The 18,658-nt window shown below is 25.8% G+C and overlaps 1 long non-coding RNA gene across 1 annotated transcript; it reads right to left on the reverse strand.

The window, feature by feature from the left end:
* Nucleotides 1–4,095: 4,095 nt before the first annotated feature.
* Nucleotides 4,096–18,496, reverse strand: LOC111040373. Its single transcript, XR_002605193.1, has 3 exons — nucleotides 18,311–18,496; nucleotides 14,690–14,693; nucleotides 4,096–4,108 (listed from the first exon to the last, which is right to left on the reverse strand). It is a non-coding gene; the product is annotated as an uncharacterized LOC111040373 (long non-coding RNA).
* Nucleotides 18,497–18,658: the final 162 nt, after the last annotated feature.

Here is an 18,658-nt window from a genome sequence, read left to right on the forward strand (position 1 = left end):
ATTTAATTATTGTATGTAATTAATGAAACTAACTTAAATTGTATTAAATATTATATTTTCATAATATTTTTAATTTAAATGACCAACTTCTATTGTATAGTGCAATTATATTGGTCTATCAGCCCTGAAAGTTACAGAACGCAACTGCTCCATTGACTCCAAAATGGTTTGAGCGAAATTGGTTTAAACTCCTGAACTTACGTACTTACAGCAGATTTTTTCTTTTGAAACTTACGTAATATGACGTAACCGTTTACCTGCTATGATTTTTGTGGAAACCTACCACAAACCTCATTAAAATATGTTCGTCATAAAACTATGAAAGAAGTTTCAACGTAATACGCCAATCCAATTTCTTTTTAGTTTATATTCGTCTTATGTACGATAAAATATTGTTGTTTGTGAGTAAAAAAGCTTGAAAATTGAAAACAAGGTTGGTTTCTCAAATGTTTTCCCTTAGCCACTAACAAACATCGAAAATACAATATATAATAATATTTTTTGTCAAAATCGATAAAACCGTGAATTGCTTCGTACTTGGTAGTCATATACATATTATGAGACGTGACCGTCTGTCCGCTCGTTTCTGCCCAAAATGGCCGTTTTCATCGCATTCAATGATTTATCTCTGAATTCATAATATTCAATACGTTCATAACTGTGTAACCTATACATAATCTTGACGTACATTTAACACTCATCACGACTATACAACAGAGCGACTAGGGTTGTTTAAACTTCGTTTTAAACCTTCAATATACAAACCGTATTAAAGCAATAAGTTTAAATGTCGAAAAGATAAATTAAATATTACATATTTCAATGAACTTGAAAAGTCCACAGACCACAGTAGTTGTAGAATATAAGAGTGAGGTACCAGAATATATTATTATTATTTTTGAATTTAGAATCGTATGTATATATGCGCGGATGCACGGATAGGGTTACCTCTACTGCTGTACAACATATAAATATCGGTTACGTGATCACGCTTAGTCGTTTGGCGTTCGCTTTTGAAATCAACATAATCTACACGTGTGTGTGTGTAAAATAAATATAATCAAATAAATACAAGCCGTTTATACTCGGTATAAAATTGCAAAAGTTTTTCCGAATGTTTTTGATTTACGACCGGTGCGGTGCGGTTGTAGCAATGTGCCTTGTGTCCAGTGTATGTGTGTGTGTTCGTTTCCGCTAAATGATTGATGGATAGATATTTATAATAAAACGGCGTTCGAATCGGCCCTCGTCATGTGCCTGGTGTAAACAACAACAATAATAATGTATTTTTCTTTGAGGTACTTATAGGTTATAGGTAGGTACCTACGTCAAAAGAACCGTACAAGAAATGCGTGTTACGCATCTTCAAAAAAATATTACATAATATAATATATATGTTATGTTCTAATCATAATATTAAAGTCTTCGTTATTCTTGAATACGTGATTGAAGCACGTAATGTCCTTATAGCACAAACAACGGATTTACCTTCAATGTGTCTTCAATCCAAATATTTATGGTACGCCTCGAACAAATAATTCTGAAAATGTTCTGCATAGTAATAGTAAAAAAAAAAAATGTTATATTTACGTTTACTTATTTATATAGAAACTTAATATAAAATATAATTTATTATTATTTTATAACTGAGGACTTTAAAAGGCGCATAAGGGCTATTAACTGCAGATAATGCTCAAAGCTGACCCAAAATAATTTCTACATAATTAATGCCACTGAAATATGTTCTTTATAGGCTATAGGTAGATACTAAGTACTAATTAGTAATTACTAATTACTATTTGAAACTAATGATGTATGCACAAAGCTGAATCTATTCTGTTAAGCACCTATTATAACAAAGAGTAACTATAGGTATCTAGGTACTCTAGATTTACCCTCCAATTAAACCTTTGTTTGTTAGAAATATACGATATGGTATTTAATTAGCAATATATCGATTTAATGGTTAACTGCTACCTTCCAATTTAAATTTTCTAGTTATTAATAAATGCATGAATTATACATCTATTAAGTAGGTTAACGTTGTAGGCAAGGTTGTAAAATATACTGAGTAAGTGAGTAACTCACCAAGCATGTTCAGTGTTTACCCTTTTTGATTCATTAATAATGAAATTATTATTCAAATTTTAATTTTTGAACATTTTTAGGATAGGTACCTACTTAAAGACCATATTTTCAGTTAAGTAGGTACTTATACTAGTTATACTGTTTAAGAAGTGCCATGTATACAAACTTATTTTTCAAATGAAAACTTTTCTTCATTACTTACTATACATTTTCAAACAAACGGTATTTTAAGACTGTTATTGGGCCCATCTAAAACTTAAACGAGTAGGTATTGAGTTATTGGATCTAATGTAGGTACTAAATAATTATTGAGAATCCAACAATGGTTTTAAATAAAATACCAAATAGGAGAAATATTTAGACTGGTACCTACTATTATTATGTTTCGACAATTTATAGTTTCTACAAATTATAAAAAGATAATATAATGTGTATAGGTATATTATTATTATGGATAATGGATGCGATTGTGTGATACGATTGCGTATGTACTTTTAGGTTTACGATTGTGTGTTTTTTTAAATATAACTGTATACGGTCGAGCACAAAATCGTAGTTTGAATTTTAATTGATTAATTATTAAAAATAATCAATGGGAGTGATTATACCAGCTGAGTGGTGAGTCGTTCTTGTGGATCATTATAATTGCATAGTATTAAATATGGATTAGAAAATTAGTGCATACTTATTAAAATTAATACATTTACAAAATTAAGAAACAAACTTATTTTTTACCAATAATAATAGTAGAAGAAGAGGGGCAATACGGAAAGGCTAAGGTGTCAGAAACTATGAATATAACTCAAATGTGATAGTTTGTTTTGAAACTTGAACTATATGTATTCTATAGCAATTATCAAGATGTGATTATTAATACAATACCTTGTTTTGAAAATTCGGATAAGACCTATAAAGTTAAATGTTAAATTAATATGACGTTTTGGTCTTCTTTGCCACGTTTTGCACCACATCTTACAAACTGCAAATATTATTCAATTATTCACATAAATATTAATTAATTAGTCAACATAATACTTACTTACCCAGTACTCTGTTCTGGCTGGCTCAAGTTCTCTTATAATATATAATAAGATATTTACCAGTCATTGTAATTGTTTAAGAACTCTAATTAAAAAATTAATTTAAAAAGTGTCTTATTATGGTTTTTATAATTTGATATTATGATTTGTTAAAAATAAAATAAGACATATCAAAAACCATCAAAAGACTTAAAAAGTTAGACAATTTGTTTAATTTAATATTCATAAATGTTAAATAATGATGATTTATTAAAAATTAAATCAACAAAATAAAGAAATTAGTTAGTTATTAAGAGTTATAATATTATAAAGAAAAATATTACTAATTAATTTTATTTGTTATAAATAGTGCCGAAGGTAAACAAGAATACAAGAACATATTTATTTTATAAACTTAAAATTAAAATTAAAGATAAAACAACACAAATACAAATTATAATATACTGTAATCTGGCTTTATTCCCCATAATTTTTATTATAAAAACAATCGTAGGTAAAATGTCATAGATATTATAATTAAAACTTTAGTAGGTACCGACTTAAATTATAATATATTCAATATTGTGTTATAATCTTTTTAAAATGTCACATGTCCCTAAAAAACATCAGCGATACAAAAATTCTAAGTATTCTAATTTCTAAATGAACAAAAATCTTTCTATTTACTTAATAGTATGTTAGTACAGATTAATTTAATAGTTTATACTTTAGAAAAGTATGCGTGTTTTTGAAAATATTTTGGTTGCTTATTACTTCATTCATGTAAAGATGTTTTTTTTTTCTAAAAATTCAATGCTTTTAGGAATACATATACAAAGTGTTAATAATATATTACTGCTAAAACAATCAGTAAGTATACAATTTTTAATATTACATTAAATTACACAAAGAATTATAAAACTTACATAGCTTAATAAATGATAATTTTAGATTTTTGTGTGTCTGTCATCACGATTTCTTGCAGTAAAACTGTAAAAGTACTTCGATTTTCTCAAATAGTCCGTTTCTAGTAGGAAAGTGAATCTAGTTGGTGCATTCTGGAGGTCACAATTTAAAATTCCCAATAGTTTTCAAAAGCAACAAGAAAAATAAACAAAAAGTTAAGGAAAAATGGGAATTTTGAAGCAAAACCATTTTTTGAAAAAATCGATTTTAGTTTTTAGTGTAACTCTAACAAAAATGATACATGAAATTTTCACTGAATATTTGTGTGGGCATTTTCTATACAACATAAAATTTTCAAAATATTTTTATTTGTGTTGAACTATTTTTAGGCAATTAAAATTTTCGACTATTATTTATTTTTTTCAAACCCAAAAAAATGTTCGATCAGTCAAAAAATTTGAAAATGTAATACAAGGTTGTATGTTGTTGTTAATGGAAATTAAGAAAAAAGTTGAGTCCACAATAATTTTTTATGAGCGTTTGAACTTAAAATTTAGACAAAATTCATAAAAACCATGAAAATTAGCAAATTATATGTAGTTAGAAACACATAACATTTTTTTTTTTAAATCCAAGATTTAATAATTGTATACTAGATGTCTTATACATTTTTCTACCTTTATCAAAAAAATATTTCTACCGGAAAGTCTAATTAAATTTTTATGAGCGTTTTAAGTTGAAATGTTTTCAACATTGGATAATATTCACTCGATTTTTCTTGTAGCAATTTTCTTATTTTGTTGTAATTCAAAAACGAATTACTCTACAGTAATTCGTTTTTGAATTACAACAAAATAATATTTATATTTTAGACACTTGAAATTTACACAGAATGTTTATTTCATCAACTCATATATTTGATACAATTTTCAAAATATTCTGACTTGTTTTAGTTTGTTGACGGACATTTCCATTTTCTTTTTTTTCATTAATTTTTCTATAAATGTTAATACAATTTTATTGGTTGGGTTAAAAAGCATAAAAATTGAATACAAAGTTTATGATAACAAGTCTTGTTAAAATGGCAGTTGATAAATATTAAAAATATATGGTTTTTTATAAGCATTTAAAGTGCAAATGTTGACAATATTTATCAAGTTGAAAATTGCAAATGATTTTGTAGTTAAAAATTTATAGAATGTTCAATTTGTATAGCTAAGGATTGAACATTTAAAACAAGGTTCCAGTTTTTTCCATAACTATTAAATCCAAAAATACATGAATACTGTTATTTTTTACAGACATTTAAGTTCAAATTTGGACAAAATTGCATATTAACACAAAGAAAAACGGTTAACATTTTGTTGTAATTCGGTTTTAAAACAGCCCAATATTACACAGGTATATTTAATATTTTTCCAACATCACTGATAATTAAATAATAATATTAATTGAACTTACCAGCTACCATTATTAATATTAAGTAATAACAATATAAAATATCCTGAACTGGCAGACCGTCTCCGCTCAGAATCGTTTTTCGTATACAATGATTTGATATCATTGAATTCAAATTTAGTACCATCCATTACTGCGACCTCTAAGACACCTAATGTACAGCAGAGCGACATCTATTTTTTTAAAACTAATGTCGATAAAAAAATTTTCGTATGGTCGAGAACCTTGTAAATATAATACAAGGTTCCCCGTAAGTTGTTGTTAGTGCAGATTAAAAAAATAGATGAGCGTAACGGACATTTTCAATGTTCATTGTTTTTCATTTTTTTTTCTATAAATATCATTAAATTTTTTTTGGTTGGGTCAAAAAGAATGAACATTTAATGCAAGACTCTTGACATATTGTTACAATAGCAGTTGAAAAATAAAGTTTATCATTTTATTGTGATTTGGTTCCAAAACAGCCCAATTTTGCATAATTTATTTTTTATATTTTTCCAGCATTACAATAATTATTTAAGAATAATATTAATTCAACTAACTGGCTACCATATTAATAATAAGTAATAACAATATAAAATATCCTAGACTGACATACCGTCTCCGCTCAGAATCGTTTTTCGTATGTAATGGTATGATAACATAGAATTCAAATTTAATGTCATCAATTATAGTAACAGTAACCTCCTAATGTACAGCAGAGCGACATACTCTCACCGCTTACTCGCTCTTTTATTATCGTTATTAATGTTCAAAAAACTTTTTTTTTATCAATGTATAATGAAACTTAGATAGTACTTGGAAAGATTCGTGTTATTTTCGTGATATTATGTTATTTTCGATAAAACATTAACGCAAAAAGTGTATACCTTCAAAATAATATTATATCCGAAAATGTGTACGTAACTTAATTATGTACCTACATATGTATCGGTAAGTAAGTACGTATTTTTTCTAAAAGCACCAAATTCAATTCACCACTCGACAACCGACGATGCAACACTGACGTTTATTTTTATTTACTCTTCTTTAGGCAGAAAAAAAAAATTATTCTCTATTAGTATTTTTTGTCCTAAAATGGATAGTATTTTTAAATTAAAATAAAAAATACCATGTTTATTGTACAAACAACTTTAAACTAGACTATTTAAAACGGAATAAATTTATACATTTGACTATATTAATACATTGACCAAACACTTTTTTATAGTTGTTTGGACTATAGAATATTCTGAAAATTACATCATAAATGATAATTGTATTATATTTTAAATTGTTTAATTTAATTTAGGACTGTACTACTTATATACTTACTTGGTATATGAATGCAAGTCGTATTTATTAACTCAATATAAATCTTATATTCAAAATAATTATCCATTCGATGTTTTTATGCATTTATAGGTATATTATAATTAATTAACAATTATAAAAATTTTAAAATTTAAAAAAAAATACTGTTGAAGAATATTTGCATATCTAATATTATTTTATCAAATCCGGCCTTACAAATCTTTTTATATATTTATTACCTATGTGTTACATATGATTATGATAATCTTCAGATTAACAACATTGCTTTATGAATCGTTAATCAACATTTTTAGGTATGTTATAATCATAATTCATAGTATATTAATGCATACAACTGTAAATGTGGATTACTATTACTAATTATGAGGAACCTTGTATTCAATTGTTAAGCTTTTTAATAGAGTTAAATCATTGCTCAGAATGGGCGGGAACTCACCGGAACGCAGTTCCGGTTCGTCAATTGTTTACATATTATGGCGTTCCATTTCGTTAAAAGTTTGATGTTTTAAAAATAATAGTTCGAAATTGTATACATTTTAAAAACGGCAAATCTTGCTTTCAATTGTTGCTTATTAGCAACATTTAATAACGTATTATTAATCGTTAATACCTATCTACTAGTCGTAGAAATAGTATTATACTATTATAATATAGTAATAGTTTATGCTATTTTATAGTAATTGTTTATACTTTATACTATACTCTTAATCTGCATGCTATTTAATACTAATGGATTGTAGACTACAACAGTAGATACCACGTGGCTGTTCGATAGATAACTGCATATACTTTATTTCTTTCTCTCTAAATCTGTTAGAAATATGAATTGGGTCGAAAACGCAATGAAAATAATGACGACTGCAATGAATTTATTACAAATAAGAAAAAGTATCTAAAGAAAAAAAAATAAACTTCAAATATGGAAAAACTGAATTGAAAATCGAGACGAACTAAGTAAAATACCTGATTGTTGAAATAATTGTCGGTACGGAAATTTTAAAAATTCAAATGACTGGCTTTAATCGTTAAAAATAGATCAATATGTTGCTTAGTATGTATGATCATATTACTAAAGAAGGATTATCCCTTGATCAAAATTTACGTATTTCCCAACCACAGCAAGATCTATAATTTCAAATGATAAAGTCTGAGAATAAAGATATTTGAACATAAAAAATCTGATGCGCATCTCAAACCAGTAGAAATACATAAACAGTCTGCAACAAAACAAATTGAAAAAAAGCTTCGAAAATTCACATGAATCAAATATGCTAACTATACTGAAAGAGTATTTATAGAACTGTTTATAAAATCGTTAAAACTCAAAGAATCTAACTATTACATCAACTGCTCACTTTTGTATTAGAAAATATATTGAAGTTGAAAATCACAACATTTTTCTTCTACAAATTGTGCATACACACGCAATAAAAAAATACGTCATTGTAACCACTCAGCTCAGAATCTAAAATGAATTTTGTCTTGATTTCCAACATACATAATATTAATACTATTTTATATTGGAACATTGATCTAATATCAACAAATCAATAATATAAATAAATGTATAATTAAATTACAATGTACAAACTAGAATCTACATAGAAAGAAATAATGGTCTTATAGCAGTTGGCAGTTATTATATCTATTATTGAAATTTGATTTTCTATTCAATTCTACAATCTACAATTGACATAATTACGTTCAATTTAAAATCAGACATTGATTTCTGTTTGCTTCTAGAAAACTTTTAATGAAATATTATATTACATCTGTGTATTATGGCCCGTGGATGTATGTCAATATAATAAATATAACTCAATTATTTAACTCAAATTTTAATATCACTCATAACCATTCGTTTCGAGATTCATTCATATATATAAGTACACACTGGAAAAACAAATTGAGCATACGGTACTTTTAAATTCTGAAAACGATTTAATAGGTTTATTTTATATTTTGGAAAAATATGGACACCCAAACAGTACTATAATCATCATGAGTCATGACAAAATGACATCCAAATAAAGATTCTTTACCTCATAAATAGCTGTTATAGCCATAAAATGTTTCGATACCTAATAAATCGAATACATCAAAATTACTCTGTCCTATATTAGATAATAGATTTATTAAAACACCAAATATTTTTTTTAATTTTACAATAAATTTGAATAACTAATTAAACATAAAAAATTATTTAAATGAGTTTTCTAAGAGTAATGTTTTGAAAAATTTGAATTTTGTACCAAGGTAGTTGATTCCTAAAAAAATATTCTGATTCAAACTCCATACAATTTATATTTTATAAGAAATTCCACAGAAGTCAAGACTAAACTAATTACTAATTAGTAAGTTCAGTTATGTAGGTACATTAAAAAAAACCAATGCACCGAATATGATTGCCTTTTTGAAAGGAAAAAGCTGCAGTGTATTTGTTTGACACAGTCACAGCGATATCTAGGTTGGATATCTCTGGATGCACCATATGTCCATACGTATATGTGACACGTGTATTGTGATTTGTGTTTATAAGATATTTATGCGTTATAACATAGTAAACAAACTGATTAAACATGTTTGTTGATTTGGCTCAGAACCAAATTTCTTTTAACACCTTGAATTAATGCCAATATTTTCCAACCATCTCGAGTATTGATAGATAATAGAATTCATCATTTAAAATATTCTTATTTTAGAAATAATTTCAAGCCATATTTCCAAACAGATACCAACCTACTGTTTAAGATTTAAGTACGTAGGTATTCATATTATGCATGACTAAGTATATAGGTGCATATTAATATTTCTCACATTATTCAATACAGTTTATTTTTAATAGGTATTGATAATCTTAAAGAAATAATAATTATTGTTTAGTGTCTATTATTTAGCTATTTGTGACCATGTCATATTTAAATATATTTTGTAAATTGTAGCCTATAATTTATTTATATTTTAGTTCTAATTTATTAATATTATGTATTCTAAATTTATTTGTAAATATTTGTATAGAGAATGGTGGTAATAAAATAAATATTAAAGTATTACATATATTTGCCTATATGTGTATTATTATAAGTGTTTAGTGTTCACTATTAATTATAAGCAGTGGATGGGTAGTTTTGATCAACCTCTCATATTAGTAAATTACCACCATACGTCTACACCTATTACTTACCTATATGGCTATGTATTAAATATATAAACATTAATATTAACATATAATGTATGTATTAATTATATTATATACATTTTAAATTTACACAATATTATTCGGATCAAAGTATTTCACCGCAATTTTGTATGTAATCAAAAATCACTGCGCACGAAGAGAAATATCACAAAATAACTTATTATATTAGGTCATACATAGTATACTATAATATTATACCTAAACTGTTATATTACGGTTAGCAATAAATGCATGTTTAATGACATAATCATGGATATATATATATATTTAAGCTTTCACCATCGTGAAAATAATTAAACAAAATAAAGCTATTATTTGATGGGGTTGAACCTTGAAGGGCTTGAACTATTAACTAAAGTATAATTTATATGTAATATCAAATTATTGATTAATTAAACAATTTTAAATTTTTAGTTTCCAACAATTTAATATTTAATAGTTAAAACTTAAAAGTGATTGTGCTATAATAATTAAGTATATTTATTATATAATAGAGAATAACATGCATAGTACACACACATTAAACATTATAAATATAACTGTAGAAGTAACAAGTACATAACAACTAACAAATATTTATTTACAATCTTATCAGATGTACACATTGCTATAATTAAATTTAAAAATGTACTATCATCACGTTTGCAGTACAAAATAATAAGTATCTACTATTTTAGTCTATTAAAGAATCCGGATAAACTTTTTAAGTAGTGCCTATTTTAAAAGGAACAAATTAATATGATTTAATATAATATGTCTAATTTTAACTAACTATATGTCAAATCTGTAAAAAATAAAAATACAATAGTCATTTTTATTTGAATGGTCTGGATTTTTTGTAGATATTAATTATATTTATTAAACTATTTAGATATGCACTATTGACGATAGCCCCTGTAATAAACAAGCACGATCGGGGTTTTAACTATAAAATTAATATTTTTTATTTATTTCCTCGAATGCTTGTTGGTTGAACATTGAAAAAATTAAATTAAATTAAATATATTCGACGAACGCGTCACGAACAAACATATTATATTATATATGTATTGTTGTTGTCCCAGCAAGGTGGCAATAACAGTACCCGTAAAGTGGGACGGCCAAAATACTTTAAGTATTTAAAGTTTTTTTTTTTTAGAGTTATTTGAAATACCGAAAACAAACTTCGTTAGTCTCAAGTATTTCAGATATAAAATACCGAAAATATATGTGTCTTAAACAGGAATAAAATACTTTATTCTTCCAACTCACTGCATCTTAAAAATCTTTAAAAAATATATTCTATAGTTATAGCCCTGGCTATAAAAAAAATTAAAAAACAAATTGTATTGCTGCAGTACCTATATCCACATGTCTCATATTATTTTGTAAAATTAGTCTTAATAAGTACATTTAATTAAATCTACTATTATTATTTACAATTGTCAGAAAAAAGATTATTATTAGATATTATATTATTTAAAATACAAGTACTTAATTAATTATCAAGTCTTAGATTCTCTGTCACTGTAGACGCCTTCAACAATAATGGGACGTTAGTTGAATAAAAACGTACGTGTTTGATTTGTAATATTTGAAATGCGAAAGTATTATATTATTGTACTTTTCAGTGACTACAACCCATATTTGAAATACAAAACACAAAATGTATTAATAAATGGTGCTTGTCTCTGCCTGTATAGCATAATATACAATATACATACATATGCAACCGTTGTATACCATACTGCTAACCATACTAAGTCAAGTATAAGACATTATTAATGCTCTTACGAGTTACGATTATACAACAATATTATGTACTGATATTATGACGGCGTTCGCCAATCGAATATTTTTCGATGCTATAATAATAATAATAATAATAATATTTTCGCGAAGAGTGTACACCGGTACCGGCGTTAATATAAAGGCTGTCGGCGGCAGGGGCGATACGTTCCTGCCCTCCTGGTAGTTGCGGACGCCAAACATGCGCACAGGTGTACGGCCAGGTGACCCGGCGGCGGCGGCATCGACGGCGGCAACGACGGCGGCACAGGTGAGCGGTCTACTACCGATGAGGCCCTGGTACGAGGAGCCGGTCGAACGCGCGACAGGTGAATCGAGTTTGTCTTGGGCCGGCACTCTTAACACCTCACGATCAGCTGCTGCAGTTACTTGTTATTGTCGCGCGTCATTAGAATATGGTTACACTTACAACACATAAAACGTTATCATAATACAACAATGCGTGAAACCGCGTAACCGCGTAGGTCGTAGTAATATAATAAAATTATTATTGTTAGGGCCGTGAGAATTTGTATGAAAATACAATACTCTTAGCTTGCTGAAATACACAGCTTCTTAACACAATGTTTGAATTTAGAGTTAAAAAAGTTTTCAATTTTGACCTTGCTTTATTTAAATGTGTTTGCATTTTATAACATTTTTGAATTTTTGGCTTTTATAATTAAATGTCAATTATTTTTTTTTTTTACTTTTTTTGATTTTTTTTAACACTTCCCTATAATTATAACTTTTTATCACACATTTAATTAATTATTTTTAAATTTTCGTCTCATGCATTTTTGTAAATTAATAAAAACAATTAAAAATATTGTTTTTTTGATATTTAGGTTTTTTAATACATTTTTCGGGATGTTATGGTTCATTGTACACTGCAGATTTTGAGATACTTATGCATTTTTCTAGATTATTTAGTTTTTTTACGAGATTTATAATGCATTTTATACTGCATTCAATCCGCATTCCTGCTAATCTTATCTATATACTTACTCATGTGTTTTGTATTTATGTTTGATTATCAAATGATTTTATTTCCTTGGTTTTGGATTTATAATATTGTCTTAAAATTTATTTTCAAAAACCGAACGATGTTCGATGCAGTTTTTTTCTTCGTGGACTCTTATACAATACGTTTTATCATAAAAATACAATATATTATCATGGAATCATGCATTATGTTCTAGATTTTCAACCACTTTTTTACAGACTACAATTTATTACTTAAGGTATATTTTGTGAATAAAGCCTAATGACACACATTTTAAGTACAAGAATAACTAGGTACCAATTTAGGTTTTTATGTAATACCATTTAAAACCCGGAAAATAATAACAACTAACAAAATATGCATAACTCTAAAAGTCATATTTTTTTGTGGCATATGACATAATTTGGGTTATTATCTTCACGTAATAACTCCAGAATCCAGACCATATATTTTAATAGTTTCAATAGTAAATAGTTTTATTATACTTATTATACCTATGATAACAACATTTTTTTAAAGTAAATAAATCTCTTGTTTATATTAAGATACAATTATTTGTTTTATTTTTAAAACAATAAAAGTGTTTACGTAAAAAACCATATTAACATTTTAGAAAAGTTAAATTACTAATTTTATTCGTATGTATATAATAGTTGTAATGTTGAATTAAATATTACCATAATTGTATGTTTGTATTTCATTTCTATAGCACTTATAGTTAATAAATAACTTGTAATTAGGTAGTTATAATTGTATAGATTATTGTGAAAGTAGTTCTATCTAAAAAAAAATGTAATTTACAGATAAATATATGAAAATGTGATCCCAATTTTAAAAAATCTAAAGTATCGGTGGATTAACTGAGTTATCACTCGTAATTGAAAAAGTAAGCACCAACAAAACTTCAAAAGAATAGGTCTATTACTCTATTCACATGTTTTCACATCTTTAAATTGTGGATGGATACAGTTTTTTATTATAGTTGAATATTTATAAATAGTTTGTCTTAAAATGAATTAGAATTGAAAAATACATTACGAAAATCATAATATTAAAAGTTAATGAATATAATTCGTAAATTAGTTTAATATTATTATGACATATTATGTTAATTACTCGAGTAGCTGCAGTTTTTTTAGTATGTTAATGTACGTACTACTTACCTACAAATATTATTAGGTATTTTAGTGCCATGTGTGTTTAGAATATAAATTTCTTAAACTCATTCAAAGCTTTATTAAACTCTCGGGCTCATAAATCCATAAGGAATCACATATATACGTGCATTCACTATGGAAATTTACATTTTATTTATATTCCAATATATTATGCTGAATTCCGATGCACATTGTATGTGCTCTTATACAGATTACAAATTTGTAGTATAGATAAGTACGTAAAGCACGTATAGCTATTATTTATAACTACAATATTCTAGAGTCAAACGCATCGTATTATTATTGAAATTTATTGATGTGTGTGTTTTAATTTATAAATTATTAATTTATTCTTAATATTTTAGTAGAAGCCTACTTTATAAGTTTATAACGTAGGTATATAATTATAATATATTATTGAAAAGGAATCTCCATTCTTCAACTAAAATATTATACATTAAAAGGTTAAGAAAACAAATATGTTTATTTCTTCTTTCGGAGTAACATATTATTTATATTATAAAATATTTTTAAATTTTTATTATTTTAACAATTTATTTTTATCAAAATTAAAAATATATCAACTATGATTTTTAAAAGTTTACTTTATGGTGAATTCATATTTAATTTAATTTAATGCTTGTTATTTATAGTATTTGAGTATTTTATACTAATTATATCTGTTTACAAGTTTAACTTATGCCGACTTGCAGTCAATACAAATTATGTGAAACAAAAATCAAAATATGCTTAAGATGTTAATTAAATATACTACAATACTTACTTGAACGTAGACAAATTCTGTAGAATGTTTTCTCGATTAATTTTTTGAGTTAGCTCCAGTTGATTAGATTGTGGCAAATAATTCAAGCCAGACAAAACTATACCAATTTGATTTGATAGATTTTGATTTTGAAAACGGATTATGATTGGTTAACGAGTTTATTCACAAGCCATTCTACTGTACATAGGCTATTGACTTAAAAAGTTGAAAGTTAATAACAGATTAAAGGCTAATAATTTTATTCGAAATAATATTTTAATAATTACTGCAAAACCTATAACATATACATATACGATTTTCAAAAATTAGTTCTACCTACCATATAACTAACAGAAAAATAAATAAATATAAAATAAAATATCTTTAGAAATATAGATAGCAGCAGACAGTCATCGCTTAACTTACAACTATTTATCATTGAACTCAATTGCAACATGTCTATTTCAAAATGATCAGCCGAATGAAGAGGTTTATCTGCAGTCTACTGCAGTTGACAACATAGTACTAGTACTATATTATACTATTCAGTAGAGAAGCAGAATGACTTCCCCGTTTTTTTTTTAAAGTTTGAACAAAAATAAATTATTTCAATTAACAATTTCAAATTGGATGATACAAATAAAAAAATAATTTTTTACACTTTGCTATCAAACAATAGCATATCATTTTATGAACAGAAAATACTGTGAGCAAATATTTTTATTATGCTAAGCGAATAATTGCATCTTTTGACCCATGGTCGTATAGCTCAGGTACAAAGATAATGTTTGTTTGAAATACCATACAAAATGTAATATACTAAATTCTTGATGAATATTTTTTTATAAATGATGAAAGGGTTATAATTTATAAAATATATGCATGGAAACAAATTATTTACATTACATTTTATACATGATATACCTACCTCTGTAAATGTATAATGTAGGTATAATATGATCACATAAATATTTTGATAAATGCGTAATAAACAAAAAACAAGAGGATTGGCAACGTGAATTGAAGGAGCGTGGTGAATAATGACCTCTCCCTTATTATGCTGAGAGGTTGTGAGAATTGCGCATTTAATTATTTTACTTGATAATAAGGGAAGTGCAGAGGTATTTTGTGATGGACCAAAAACTTTAAAAAGTGAGTTTTATGTCATAAAAATAAAAATGAATGTATGTAGGTGATAATATAATATAGTTTATGATTATAGCCATCTTGGTATCTAGGCATACAAGGAAATTCGTTTTTTTACTAATTTTGAATTCAGCAATGAATTGTGTATAGTTAGATGCTTCTATACCTTATATAACCTTAGCTATCTGAAAATAGTTTAGTCAGTGGTTAGTGGTTTAGTCAGTTTAGGGTAAAAAAGATTAAAGAGTTAGGTGCTGTTTAGGTGAGAGGTTTTAAATTTAAAAACAATGATACAACTATTGCTTTCAAAAACGTTAACTATTTTATATTTATACTCACCTATGGGTACATACAATCAAGATCTTATCTAATCAAATAGCTTACATTTATTAACTATTTTTTTTAAATGAAATTTTACAAGATATTGTTAAAAAGAACAACGGCATTCATAAATTTTTCCTTTAAAATTTAAAATAATATTTATGTTAAATTTATTTTCTATATAGATGCATTTTTTTTAATATAAAACTTTTATGTACCTGTATATTAAATAACGCCATAATTAAATGTAAAACCAAATAATACTAATAACACACTCTTTATATTATATGTAAATCTAAAATTAGTTATTTATAAAATTTCAATACGATGTTTATAACAACACATTTTTATAAGAGATTTATTAAACTCATTGTGGGTACTTTACAAAAACATAAGAGTTAATATCTTATAGTGTGATAATTAAAGTACAAATAAAATAAATTTAAAAAATAGTTTAAAGAAATGTTAGTAGAAAAAACTTTTCTAAAAAGTATGCATTTTAGTTAAAAATGGTTAAGGTAAATAGTAGCGGTTATTGAGGCACTTACGATACTGAATATCTTAGTAACTATAGTTGATACATATATTAACACTGTTTGTTTAAAGTATTTTCAAGATATTTTTAAGATGACAAGGTGGCTGAACGAAATAAGACAGAAATTAATTTACTTGCCGCGTACTATCGGCTCTGATAAATATCTGACCTTAAAGAGAAAATAAGTAGTATTATACGATAATATTAACTATTAAGAAATAGTTTCATTGAAAGTTAAATAAAAAATAAGATAATAGGTACCTATACACCTTCAAAATAATGAATTACTAACACTAATGTCTAATATGCAGGTTTAACCAATAAAAACTTACTAATAAAGACTTACTTACTCTTGGATAATATCTGCATTCTACAGTTTATTATAATACAATAATATAATATAATTATAGTTTGATTTGTATTTATTTTATTTCATCGTGGAAACGTTAGTAAATTATCAAATATTAACAAGAATATTTGTAAAACGTATTAATAATACAACTATCGCATTATATATTATAATTCTTACTTGAATATGATACTGATACACATATAAATACAGATAAGAGTCTTACATACTATAATATAAATGTTAACTATACAGAGCATTGTCTGTAATCTACATTATATATTTCTACAATCAAATGGAAAGTGGATAAAATGGCACTTCTGCAGAAGATTATATGGAAGTCAGCATTTTTTTTGTTTTTTATCGCTATTGAATTACCAAGTCAGAACATGAAATTGAAATTGTTTGATATAATAGGAGTATCGCGTATGCATGTGGCCATGTATGTGTGTATGTATGTGTGTATGTATGTATATGTATATGTATATGTATGTATGTATGTATGTATGTATGTATGTATGTATGTATGTATGTATGTATCATGTATGTATGTATGTGTGCATGTATGTATGTATGTATGTATGAATGTATGTATGTATGTATGTATGTATGTATGTATGTATGTATGTATGTATGTTAACTCAGACATGTAGTATATATATATATATATATATCAATATATATGTGTATGTGTTTGTATATATCAACTTATATATCATTAAATAAATAAAAATCGTTACCTATGTTTAGTTTAGGGAGCCCAACTTATATTATAAATTATCATATTATATATTTGTATAAGAATATAATTTAGAAAGCAAAACGAGAAATAGGTAGGTATTATATAATTTGTAGACACTTAAAACCTCAATTGCCACAATTTGACAGGTAGTTATACTTTTATAGGAACTCTTCTAATATATTGAAAGTATAGGTGAAATATAGGAGAATACTTTTATAGAAAATACTATTATTGCAGCATGCTACTATTCAAAGTACCCTTTGTATACAGTGTCGATATTTACTAATAAGAAATGATACAATAATGAGTAATGAGCTATTATAATAATATTATTAAAACAAATATTATTCAATTCTGTCCAGGTGTATAAAATAAGGTGTTCAAATTGAGTTCGGATACCTACAGTTTGTTATTTATCTTATCGTAATAATAATATATAGGTTACGTATTTTTCTTACCAATAGAAATCATTAAATAGGTACTATTTATCGAATCAATAATTATATTATATAAATAATATATTTCAACCCAACTATTAACATACAGTAAAACCTCGATAAGACGGAATCGCATGGGACCATGACATTTTTCCGTCTTGACGGGGTTTCCGTCTTGACGGGGTTTAAAAAAGTTAATTTAATATAATTAAAGATTACATACATATTTATTTTAAACCAGTTGGTACATATTACATACAATTTATACTTATATTTATTATAATTTTATATTTATACTTATTCATTTATATTTATTCATTTATATTTATTTATTACATACATATTTATTGTACATTAATATTTTATTTTAATATTTTTTCAAAACGCAGCGACACGAACGTAACGATATATGATTTGATACTGAACCAAGCAACTCAGATAATGTTGTATA

The sequence above is a fragment of the Myzus persicae genome, unplaced genomic scaffold (genome assembly GCF_001856785.1).
Source record: "Myzus persicae strain clone G006 unplaced genomic scaffold, MPER_G0061.0, whole genome shotgun sequence".
Classification (NCBI taxonomy): Eukaryota; Metazoa; Arthropoda; class Insecta; order Hemiptera; family Aphididae; genus Myzus; species Myzus persicae.